This window comes from Scyliorhinus torazame, chromosome 10 (genome assembly GCF_047496885.1).
Source record: "Scyliorhinus torazame isolate Kashiwa2021f chromosome 10, sScyTor2.1, whole genome shotgun sequence".
NCBI classification, from domain to species: Eukaryota; Metazoa; Chordata; class Chondrichthyes; order Carcharhiniformes; family Scyliorhinidae; genus Scyliorhinus; species Scyliorhinus torazame.
This window is the reverse complement of record NC_092716.1, coordinates 242,997,712-243,010,062: the sequence shown is the minus strand read 5'-3', so window position 1 is coordinate 243,010,062 and position 12,351 is coordinate 242,997,712. Positions and strand designations below refer to the sequence as shown.

Sequence of the window (12,351 nt, the reverse complement as noted above, 5' to 3'; positions counted from 1 at the left end):
ATTTTCATTCATTTTCATTCATTTCATTTCATTTCATTTCATCAACCTAACCTAACCTTCAATTTCATGCTGTCCCTGTGTCTGCCTAAGAGTCGCTTAAATGTCTCTAATGACTCTGACTCCACCACCTCTGCTGGCAGTGCATTCCACACACCCACCACTCTCTGTGTAAAGAACCTACCTCTGACATCTCCCCTGTACCTTCATCCAATCACCTTTAAATTATGTCCCCTCATGACAGCCATTTCCACCCTGGGCAAAAGCCTCTGGCTATCCACTCTATCCATGCCTCTCATCACCTTGTACACCTCTATCAAGTCACCTCTCTGCTTTCTTCGCTCCAGTGAGAAAAGCCCTCAACCTTTCTTCATAAGACATGCCCTCCAGTCCAGGCAGCATCCTGGTAAATCTCCTCTATACGCTCTCCAAAGCATCCCCATCCTTCCTATAATGAGGCAACCAGAACTGGACACAATATTCCAAGTGTGGTCGAACTAGGGTTTTATAAAGCTGCAGCAAAACCTCGCGGCTCTTAAACTCAATCCCCCTGTTAATGAAAGCCAACACACCATACGCCTTCTTAACAACCCTATCAACCTGGGTGGCAACTTTGTGAGATCTATGTACGTGGACCCCAAGATCCCTCTGTTCCTCCACACTTCCAAGAATCCTGTCTTTAACCCTATGTTCAGCATTCAAATTCGACCTTCCAAAATGAATCACTTCACATTTATCAAGGTTGAACTCCATCTGCCACTTCTCAGCCCAGCTCTGCATCCTGTCAATGTCCTGCTGTAACCTGCAACAACCCTCAACACTATCTGCAACTCCCCCAACCTTTGTGTCATCAGCAAACTTACTAACCCACCCTTCCACTTCCTCATCCAAGTCATTTATAAAAACCACAAAGAGCAGAGGTCCCAGAACAGATCCTTGCGGGACACCACTGGTCACCGACCTCCAGGCGGAATACTTTCCATCCACTACCACTCGCTGTCTTCTTTCGGCCAGCCAATTCGGTATCCAGACAGCCAAATTTCCCTCTATCCCATGCCCCCTAACTTTCTGAATGAGCCTACCATGGGGAACCTTATCAAATGCCTTACTGAAATCCATAAACACCACATCCACATCAATGTGACTGGTCCCATCCTCAAAGAACTCAATGAGGCTTGTGAGGCATGATCTGCCCCTCACAAAGCCATGCTGACTCTCTTTAATCAAACTATGCTTTTCTAAATAATCATAAATCCAATCTCTCAGAATCCTTTCCAATATTTTGCTCACCACAGTAAGACTGACGGGTCTGTAATTCCCAGGGATTTCCCTATTCCCTTTCTTGAACAGGGGGACCACATTCGCCTCCCTCCAATCATCCGGTACTACTCCAGTGAAGACTGAGGACGCAAAGATCATCACCAACGGCGCAGCAATCTCCTCCCTTGCTTCCCGCAGTAACCTTGGGCATATCCCGTCAGGCCCAGGGAACTTATCTATCCTGAAAATGAAATGAAATGAAAATCGCTTATTGTCACAAGTAGGCTTCAAATGAAGTTACTGTGAAAAGCCCCTAATCGCCACATTCCGACGCCTTTTCGGGGAGGCTGGTATGGGAAAAGGCGCCGAACTGTGGCGACTAGGGGCTTTTCACAGTAACTTCAAATTTCCAGCACATCCTCCTTATTAACATTAACCTGTTCGAGTCTATTAACTTGGTTCACACTGTTCTCATGAGCAACAAGGTCCCTCTCTCTAGTGAATACTGAAGCAAAGTATTCATTTAGGGCCTCCCTATTCTCCTCAGACTCGAGGCACAAGTTCCCTCCACTATCCCTGATTGGCCCGACTCTCACTCTGATCATTCTCTTATTTCTCACATAAGTGTAGAATGCCTTGGGGTTTTTCCTAATCCTTCCCACCAGGGATTTTTCATGCCCCCATCTAGCTCTCCTCAGTCCATTTTTGAATTCCTTCCTGGCTACCTTGTAAACCTCTAGAGCCGAGTCAGATCCCAGGGGCGGGATTCTCTGATATCAGTGCGATGTCCGCCGACCGGCGCCAAAAACGGCGCAAATCAGTCCGGAATCGCGCCGCCCCAAAGGTGCGGAATCCTCCGCATCTTGAGGGGCCGAGCCCTAACCTTGAGGGGCTAGGCCCGCGCCGGACTGATTTCCGCCCCGCCAGCTGGCGGGAAAGGCCTTTGGTGCCCCGCCAGCTGGCGCGGAAATGACATCTCCGGGCGGCGCAAGCGCCGGAGCGTCAGCGGCCGCTCACGGCATCCCCGCACATGCGCAGTGGAGGGAGTCTCTTCAGCCTCCGCCATGGTGGAGACCGTGGCAAAGGCGGAAGGAAAAGAGTGCCCCCATGGCACAGGCCTGCCCGCGGATTGGTGGGCCCCGATCGCGGGCCAGGCCACCGTGGGGCCCCCCCTCCCCCCAGGACCCTGGAGCCCGCCCGCGCCGCCATGTCCCGCTGTCCCAAAGGTGGTTCAATCCACGCCGGCTGGCGTGGGTTGACAGCGGCGGGACTTCGGCGCCTCCGGGCCGGAGAATCGCTGGGGGGGGGGGCCCGCCAACCGGCGCGATTCCCGCCCCCGCCGAATATCCAATGCCGGAGAATTCGGCAACCGGCGGGAGCGGGATTCACGCCAGCCCCCGGCGATTCTCCGACCTGGTGGGGGGTCGGAGAATCGCGCCCCAGCTTCCTCAACCTTATGTCTGCATCCTTCATCCTCTTGACCAGAAGCTCCACTTCTCTTGTCATCCAAGGCTCCTTCACCTTACCATTCCTTCCTCGTCTCAGTGGGACAAAACAATTCAGCACTCGCAGCAAGTGCTCCTTAAACAATCCCCACATTACTGTTGTGCATTTCCCCAAGAACAATTGTTCCCACTTTATTCTGTGTTCTATTCTATGTTTAAATGTTACTGAGCACAGGTAGTCTGGGCAAACTAGGATATTTTTTTTCATATTTCTCTCCTTTTTGTCTAATGTGGTTACCGCTATTCAGCCGCAGGAGTAGAGCCACTTGATTTTTTTAAACTTAAATCTCAAGGCGTTCAACAGATCTATTAGCTCTGTCATTCGCTTTTAAGTTCTATTTGGGGTTGAAATAGCTCAATTCATATGATATTTAAAGCAATGCTTAAGGGATGGCTCATAAAAATCATATATTCTATGCCTAAAAATTAAAATTAAACTTGCATGAGCATTGTCCTTTAAAAAAAAAATCTTGTGCCTGTGTGAACCTAATATACATTCTGCATTTTGTAAAGCATGCTATCTGTCTGCCCTTCTACTTTCAACGATTTGTGCATATATACACCCCCACATCCCTCTGCTCCTATATCACCTTTACATTTGCATCTTTTATGTTATTTTGTTTCTCCGCATTCATCCCACACAGTGAATCACTTCACACTTTCCTGCAAGGAATTTCACTACCACATGTCTACCCATTCCACCATCTGCAAATTTTGAAACTGTGCCCTGCGCATTAATCATCTCAAGTCTCATTTGTCGAAACAGATCTGGAAAAGCGGTGATCCTGGTGAATCTTGGAGGTCCTCAATACAGATCACCCTCCAGTACAAAAAAAACAATCGTTTACCATTTATCTCTGTTTCCTGCCATCCTGCCACTTTGATTCCATGTGCATTAATCTTTCTCACAAGTCTGTTGTGTGGCACTTTACCAAATGCCTTTTGGAAGCCCATGTACACCACATTGACCACATTACCCTCACCAATCCGCTGTAACCTTATCAAAAAACTCAAGCAAGTTAGTTAAACGCAATTTACCCTAAATAAATTGGTGCTGGATTTCCTTAAAATATCTGCAATTATCCAATTGACTGTTGTTTTTATCCTGAATTATAGTATCGAAATGCTTTCCCACACAAGGGTGAACTGACCAGCCTGTAACTGCTGGGTTTGTTGTTACATTCTTGTTACAACAAGGGCGTAACATCTACAATTCTCCAGTCCCCTGCCACTACCCCTGCTCCTAAGGGGAATTGGAAGATTGTGGCCAGTGCCTCTGTTATTTCCACCTCACTGTCTTCGGTGTCCCCAGTTGCATCTCATTCGGCCCTGGTCACTTATCGACTTTAAGTGCAGCCAGCTTTTCTAAGACAAAGGCAAAGTACTGCCTGTGCTGGAAATAAAAATATAAAATTCTGGAAAAACTCAGGGTCAGGCAGCATCTGTGGTGAAGAGCAGAATTCTGATGACTTTTCATCAGAGCTGAAGAAAGGTTGGAATGCAGTGAGCTTTAAGCCATTGGACGGGGAAGGGAGGTGGCTGGGAGAGCAAAAGGGAAAGTCAGTGACCGGGTAGAGGGCAGGAGAGATTAAATGGCAACAGATTTCACAGTCCAAAAATCAAAGAGAGCGGCAAAGAAACATAAGATGGAGGCAGAGGCTGTGATCTGAAGTTGTTGAACTCAGTGTTGAGCCCCAAAGGCTGTAAAAGGTACAAGTACTTGTAGCCGATTCAGATTGCATGCTGGGAAATGTGGTCAAGTATGACAATAAAAAATGGACAGTGATGGAAACTACAGGTGTTCAGACAAGATGTTCGGTGGCAAACCACAAAAAAGATCAGAAGCAAAAGATAGCAACGTTGTAGTGAAAAGGGGGAAGAGACATTAGAACTGGACAACCGCAGACATTTATAGACCCCGAGGTCATCTGACTTTTGTGGTTTCAAAGAGCTGTTAAGGTGGAAACTGTATAGGGAACATGAAACAGATGTGTTGTTTACCAGACATCGGGAAGATTGACCTCAGCCACATGAGGGTCTTACAAATACGTTACGGACATTCAAGATGGCTGAAGAAATTGATGTTAGGTTACGAGTGATCGAAGCCTCAGGAAGGAAAACCCTGGGGACAACCATCACAGAAGATGATCCTGAGTCCATGGCTCGGAGCCCAGTAATGTACCGCTGGACAAGAGTCTGGCCAGCTGTTCTGCTAGGGTGATACTCGAGTTTGATTCGTGAGTTGAGAAACGTTTGTTAGTATACTGGGTTCAAGAGTCTATGTGACATTCATTGAGTTAAAGAGTCTGTGTGACATTTATCGAGTTTCAAATCTGTGTAACATATGAGTACAAATAAAGAGTCTTCAAGTGAATACTATTAGCCTTGTGCAGTTTGTGTGATGTGTCAGTTCTGAGCTCTCAAGGATTAGAGGGGGAACATACTGGCTGGAATTCTCCGTTTGTTGCGATTCACTTTTCCTGCCGGCAGTGCACCCCAGCCCATAGGTTACCTGGTGGTATCAGATGGTTACAATGTGAAATCCCATTGCCGAGGTTGGGAGATGGTACGGAATGAGGGATTGTTGGGGGAAGGAGGTACTGGGGATTGAGGTGGAAGGAGGAATAGGGGGACAGGGAGTGAGCTGATGGATAAAGACTTGTCCTTTGAGAAGCTGGCGAGGATGAGGACCTCCCTGACCCTCCGGGCAGTCCGGACCCTCACCACACCTGTTCTCCTTCCTCCAGCGACTCCCTGGGTCCTCCCTGGGCTTGTCTTCCAGCCTCTCATGGTCCAGCACCTCCTCTTCCTCAGACGAGGCCACATGTCCCTCCTCCTCCAGCATGTCACCCAGTTGCTGTGCCAGGAAGGCACAGTGGAGACCCTCTGGTGGGTGTACAGCAGTGCATCGTCGATGCGATACAGGCATCGGAATATTTTGAGCAGTCCAATGCACCGCTCAATGACAGCACGGGTGGCAACAAGAACCTCACTATATCGGGTCTCCGCATTAGCCAGAACTTCAGTAGGTACCCCTTATCCCACAAGAGCCAACCCGTCATCCTGGAGTGGTCCTCGTAGATGTCAAGGATCTCCGAGTGTCTCAGAATATAGCTCATGTGCACACTCCCTGAGAAATGCACACACACGTGTATGCTCCAGAGCTGGTGGTCGCACATGAGTTGAACATTCTGGGAGTGGAACCTCTTCCTGTTAATGAAGGGTCGCCATGATGCCCCAGTGTGTGCAAGACGACATTCATGCCATCAATTACCCCCAGGACCTGGGGCATCCCGGCTACGGCAGAGATTTCTGCAGCTCAGGAATCTTGATGGGCTTGGTCCAGCTCAGAGTTTATACAGTCAGCTGCCTGGGCATACAGGGCATCCGTGACATCATAGATTTCATAGAATTCCTATAGTGCAGAAGCAGGCCATTCTGCCCATCGAGTCTGCACCAACCCGTTAAAAGAGCACACCCATGCCCACTCACCCTTCCACCGTGCCCTTTTCCCATAACCTAACCTACACATTCCTGGATGCTAAGGTGCAATTTATCATGGCCAATCCACCTAACTAGTACATCTTTGGACTGTGGAAGGGAACCAGCGCACCCGGAGGAAACCCACGCGGACACGGGGAGAACATGCAAGCTCCAAACAGACAGTCACTCAAGGCCAGAATTGAACCTGGGACCCTGGCGCTGTGAGGCAGCAGTGTTAACCACTGTGCTAACGTGCCAACTTCACAGACGCACCTGTGAACTGTAGCTTGTGAAATGCCGCACAAGTCCCCGTTTGAGCCCTGGAATGATCCTGTTGCGTAAAGATTCAGAGCTATGTTGACCTTCAAGGCCACCGGGATAGCGTGTCCTCCTACACCATGGGGTGCCAGGTCTGTGAGGACATGGCACAGGTGCCACACCATCTCCTTGTTGAGATGGAGCCTCCTGCGGCACATGCTGTCCAACATCTCGAACAACCAACAACGCCTGTACACCTTGGGCCGTCGCTGGCGTCCCCCTCTGGGTCCCTCCCTTGCCTTATGGGCATCCAGACCCCCAGACATGGGGTGCAGCCTCGAGCCTGCATCGACACTGCTGCCTCCTTCTCCGCCTGGGCTGCCACTACCATTGCGAGGGCTGCCGATGCAGGCTCGGCCATCCAGCATTGCGAGGGCTGCTGCTGCAGGCTTGGCCATGCAGCATTGCGAGGGCTGCCGATGCAGGCTCGGCCATGTGGCAGTGCGAGGGCTGCTGCTGCAGGCTCGGCCATCCAGCATTGTGAGGGCGGCTGCTGTCAGACATCTGGCCGCCTGGGCTGCCACTAGCATTGCGAGGGCTGCTGCTGCAGGCTCGCCCTTCCAGCAATGCGAGGGCTGCTGCTGCAGGCTCGGCCATCCAGCATTGTGAGGGCTGCTGCTGCAGGCTCGGCCATGCAGCATTGCAAGGGCTGCTGCTGCAAGCTCGCCCATCCTGCATTGCGAGGGCTGCTGCTGCAGGCTCGGCCATCCAGCATTGCGAGGGCTGCTGCTGCAGGCTCGGCCATCCAGCATTGGGAGGGCTGCTGCTGCAGGCTCGCCCTTCCAGCATTGCGAGGGCTGCTGCTGCAGGCTCGGCCATCCAGCATTGTGAGGGCTGCTGCTGCAGGCTCGGCCATGCAGCATTGCGAGGGCTGCTGCTGCAAGCTCGCCCATCCTGCATTGCGAGGGCTGCTGCTGCAGGCTCGGCCATCCAGCATTGCGAGGGCTGCTGCTGCAGGCTCGCCCATCCTGCATTGCGAGGGATGCTGCTGCAGGCTCGGCCGTGCAGCATTTCGAGGGCTGCTGCTGCAGTCTCGCCCATCCAGCATTGCGAGGGCTGCTGCTGCAGGCTCGGCCACCCAGCATTGCAAGGGCTGTTGCCGCAGGCTCGGCCATCCTGCATTGCGAGGGCTGCTGCTGTAGGCTCGGCCATGCAGCATTGCGAGGGCTGCTGCTGCAGGCTCGGTCATGCAGCATTGCGAGGGCTGCTGCTGCAGGCTCGGCCATGCAGCATTGCGAGGGCTGCTGCTGCAGGCTCGCCCATCCAGCATTGCGAGGGCTGCTGCTGCAGTCTCGCCCATCCAACATCGCGAGGGCCGCTGCTGCAGGCTCGGCCATGAAGCATTGCGAGGGCTGCTGCTGCAGGCTCGCCCCTCTAGCATTGCGAGGGCTGCTGCTGCAGGCTCGGCCATGCAGCATTGCGAGGGCTGTTGCTGCAGGCCCGGCCATCCTGCATTGCGAGGGCTGCTGCTGCATGCTCGGCCATGCAGCATTGCGAGGGCTGCTGCTGCATGCTCGGCCATGCGGCAATGCGAGGGCTGCTGCTGCAGGCTCGGCCATGCAGCATTGCGAGGGCTGCTGCTGCATGCTCGGCCATGTGGCAATGCGAGGGCTGCTGCTGCAGGCTCGGCCATGCAGCTTTGTGAGGGCTGCTGCTGCAGGCTCGGCCATGCAGCATTGTGAGGGCTGCTGCTGCAGGCTCGGCCATGCAGCATTGCGAGGGCATTGCGAGGGCTGCTGCTGCAGGCTCGCCCATCCAACATTGCGAGGGCTGCTGCTGCAGGTTCGGCCATGCAGCATTGCGAGGGCATTGCGAGGGCTGTGCTGCAGGCTCGCCCCTCCAGCTTTGCGAGGGCTGCTGCTGCAGGCTCGGCCATGCAGCATTGCGAGGGCTGTTGCTGCACGCTCGGCCATCCTGCATTGCGAGGGCTGCTGCTGCAGGCTCGGTCATGCAGCATTGCGAGGGCTGCTGCTGCATGCTCGGTCATGCAGCATTGTGAGGGCTGCTGCTGCAGGCTCGGCCATGCAGCATTGCGAGGGCTGCTGCTGCAAGCTCGCCCATCCTGCATTGCGAGGGCTGCTGCTGCAGGCTCGGCCATCCAGCATTGCGAGGGCTGCTGCTGCAGGCTCGGCCATCCAGCATTGTGAGTGCTGCTGCTGCAGGCTCGCCCTTCCAGCACTGCGAGGGCTGCTGCTGCAGGCTCGGCCATCCAGCATTGTGAGGGCTGCTGCTGCAGGCTCGGCCATGCAGCATTGCGAGGGCTGCTGCTGCAAGCTCGCCCATCCTACATTGCGAGGGCTGCTGCTGCAGGCTCGGCCATCCAGCATTGCGAGGGCTGCTGCTGCAGGCTCGCCCATCCTGCATTGCGAGGGCTGCTGCTGCAGGCTCGGCCACCCAACATTGCAAGGGCTGTTGCTGCAGGCTCGGCCATCCTGCATTGCGAGGGCTGCTGCTGCAGGCTCGGCCATGCAGCATTGCGAGGGCTGCTGCTGCAGGCTCGGTCATGCAGCATTGCGAGGGCTGCTGCTTCAGGCTCGGCCATGCAGCATTGCGAGGGCTGCTGCTGCAGGCTCGGCCATGCAGCATTGCGAGGGCATTGCGAGGGCTGCTGCTGCAGGCTCGCCCCTCCAGCATTGCGAGGGCTGCTGCTGCTGCAGGCTCGGCCATGCAGCATTGCGAGGGCTGCTGCTGCAGGCTCGGCCATGCAACATTGTGAGGGCGGCTGCTGCAGGCTCGGCCATGCAGCATTGTGAGGGCGGATGCTGCAGGCTCGGCCATGCAGAATTGCGAGGACTGCTGCTGCAGGCTTGGCCATCCAGCATTGCGAGGGCTGCCGATGCAGGCTCGGCCATGTGGCAATGCGAGGGCTGCTGCTGCAGGCTCGGCCATGCAGCATTGTGAGGATGGCTGCTGCAGGCTCGGCCATGCAGCATTGCGAGGGATGCTGCTGTCCGACATCTGGCCGCCTGGGCTGCCACTAGCATTGCGAGGGCTGCTGCTGCAGGCTCGCCCTTCCAGCATTGCGAGGGCTGCTGCTGCAGGCTCGGCCATCCAGCATTGTGGGGGCTGCTGCTGCAGGCTCGCCTATCCTGCATTGCGAGGGCTGCTGCTGCAGGCTCGGCCATCCAGCATTGCGAGGGCTGCTGCTGCAGGCTCGTCAATCCTGCATTGCGAGGGCTGCTGCTGCAGGCTCGGCCGTGCAGCATACGAGGGCTGCTGCTGCAGGCTCGGTCATGCAGCATTGCGAGGGCTGCTGCTGCAGGCTCGCCCATCCAGCATTGTGAGGGCTGCTGCTGCAGACTCGGCCACCCAGCATTGCAAGGGCTGTTGCTGCAGGCTCGGCCATCCTGCATTGCGAGGGCTGCTGCTGCAGTCTCGGCCATGCAGCATTGTGAGGGTGGCTGCTGCAGGCTCGGCCATGCAGCATTGCGAGGGCTGCTGCTGCAGGCTCGGTCATGCAGCATTGCGAGGGCTGCTGCTGCAGGCTCGGCCATCCAGCATTGCGCGGGCTGCTGCTGCAGGCTCGCCCGTCCAACATTGCGAGGGCTGCTGCTGCAGGCGCGGCCATGCAGCATTGCGAGGGCTGCTGCTGCAGGCTCGACCTTCCAGCATTGCGAGGGCTGCTGCTGCAGGCTCGGCCATGCAGCATTGCGAGGACTGTTGCTGCAGGCTCGGCCATCCTGCATTGCGAGGGCTGCTGCTGCAGGCTCACCCGTCCAGCATTGCGAGGGCTGCTGCTGCAGGCTCGGTCATGCAGCATTTCGAGGGCTGCTGCTGCCGGCTCGCCCATCCAACATTGCGAGGGCTGCTGCTGCAGGCTCAGCCAACCAGCATTGCGAGGGCTGCTGCTGCAGTCTCGCCCGTCCAGCATTGCGACGGCTGCTGCTGCCGGCTCGGCCATGCAGCATTGCGAGGGCTGCTGCTGCAGGATCGGCCATGCAGCATTGCGAGGGCTGCTGCTGCATGCTCGGCCATGCGGCATTGCGAGGGCTGCTGCTGTGTGATTGCCCATCCAGCATTGCGAGGGCTGCTGCTGCAGGCTCGGCCATGCAGCATTGTGAGGACTCCTGCTGCAGGCTCGCCCCTCCAGCATTGCGAGGGCTGCTGCTGCTGCAGGCTCGGCCATGCAGCATTGCGAGGGCTGCTGCTGCAGGCTCGGCCATGCAACATTGTGAGGGCGGCTGCTGCAGGCTCGGCCATGCAGCATTGTGAGGGCGGATGCTGCAGGCTCGGCCATGCAGAATTGCGAGGACTGCTGCTGCAGGCTCGGCCATCCAGCATTGCGGGGGCTGCTGCTGCAGGCTTGGCCATCCAGCATTGCGAGGGCTGCCGATGCAGGCTCGGCCATGTGGCAATGCGAGGGCTGCTGCTGCAGGCTCGGCCATGCAGCATTGTGAGGATGGCTGCTGCAGGCTCGGCCATGCAGCATTGCGAGGGATGCTGCTGTCCGACATCTGGCCGCCTGGGCTGCCACTAGCATTGCGAGGGCTGCTGCTGCAGGCTCGCCCTTCCAGCATTGCGAGGGCTGCTGCTGCAGGCTCGGCCATCCAGCATTGTGGGGGCTGCTGCTGCAGGCTCGCCTATCCTGCATTGCGAGGGCTGCTGCTGCAGGCTCGGCCATCCAGCATTGCGAGGGCTGCTGCTGCAGGCTCGTCAATCCTGCATTGCGAGGGCTGCTGCTGCAGGCTCGGCCGTGCAGCATACGAGGGCTGCTGCTGCAGGCTCGGTCATGCAGCATTGCGAGGGCTGCTGCTGCAGGCTCGCCCATCCAGCATTGTGAGGGCTGCTGCTGCAGGCTCGGCCACCCAGCATTGCAAGGGCTGTTGCTGCAGGCTCGGCCATCCAGCATTGTGAGGGCTGCTGCTGCAGGCTCGGCCATGCAGCATTGCAAGGGCTGCTGCTGCAAGCTCGCCCATCCTGCATTGCGAGGGCTGCTGCTGCAGGCTCGGCCATCCAGCATTGTGAGGGCGGCTGCTGTCAGACATCTGGCCGCCTGGGCTGCCACTAGCATTGCGAGGGCTGCTGCTGCAGGCTCGCCCTTCCAGCAATGCGAGGGCTGCTGCTGCAGGCTCGGCCATCCAGCATTGTGAGGGCTGCTGCTGCAGGCTCGGCCATCCAGCATTGTGAGGGCTGCTGCTGCAGGCTCGGCCATGCAGCATTGCAAGGGCTGCTGCTGCAAGCTCGCCCATCCTGCATTGCGAGGGCTGCTGCTGCAGGCTCCCCCTTCCAGCATTGCGAGGGCTGCTGCTGCAGGCTCGGCCATCCAGCATTGTGAGGGCTGCTGCTGCAGGCTCGGCCATGCAGCATTGCGAGGGCTGCTGCTGCAAGCTCGCCCATCCTGCATTGCGAGGGCTGCTGCTGCAGGCTCGGCCATCCAGCATTGCGAGGGCTGCTGCTGCAGGCTCGCCCATCCTGCATTGCGAGGGATGCTGCTGCAGGCTCGGCCGTGCAGCATTTCGAGGGCTGCTGCTGCAGTCTCGCCCATCCAGCATTGCGAGGGCTGCTGCTGCAGGCTCGGCCATCCTGCATTGCGAGGGCTGCTGCTGTAGGCTCGGCCATGCAGCATTGCGAGGGCTGCTGCTGCAGGCTCGGTCATGCAGCATTGCGAGGGCTGCTGCTGCAGGCTCGGCCATGCAGCATTGCGAGGGCTGCTGCTGCAGGCTCGCCCATCCAGCATTGCGAGGGCTGCTGCTGCAGTCTCGCCCATCCAACATCGCGAGGGCCGCTGCTGCAGGCTCGGCCATGAAGCATTGCGAGGGCTGCTGCTGCAGGCTCGCCCCTCTAGCAT

At 56.7% G+C, this 12,351-nt stretch overlaps 1 protein-coding gene across 3 annotated transcripts in view; it reads left to right on the top strand.

Annotated features, from left to right (window-relative positions):
- The window catches only part of cstpp1 (centriolar satellite-associated tubulin polyglutamylase complex regulator 1), a 427,611-nt gene that overhangs the window by 260,988 nt on the left and 154,272 nt on the right, over nucleotides 1-12,351 (top strand). The window lies entirely within an intron of this gene.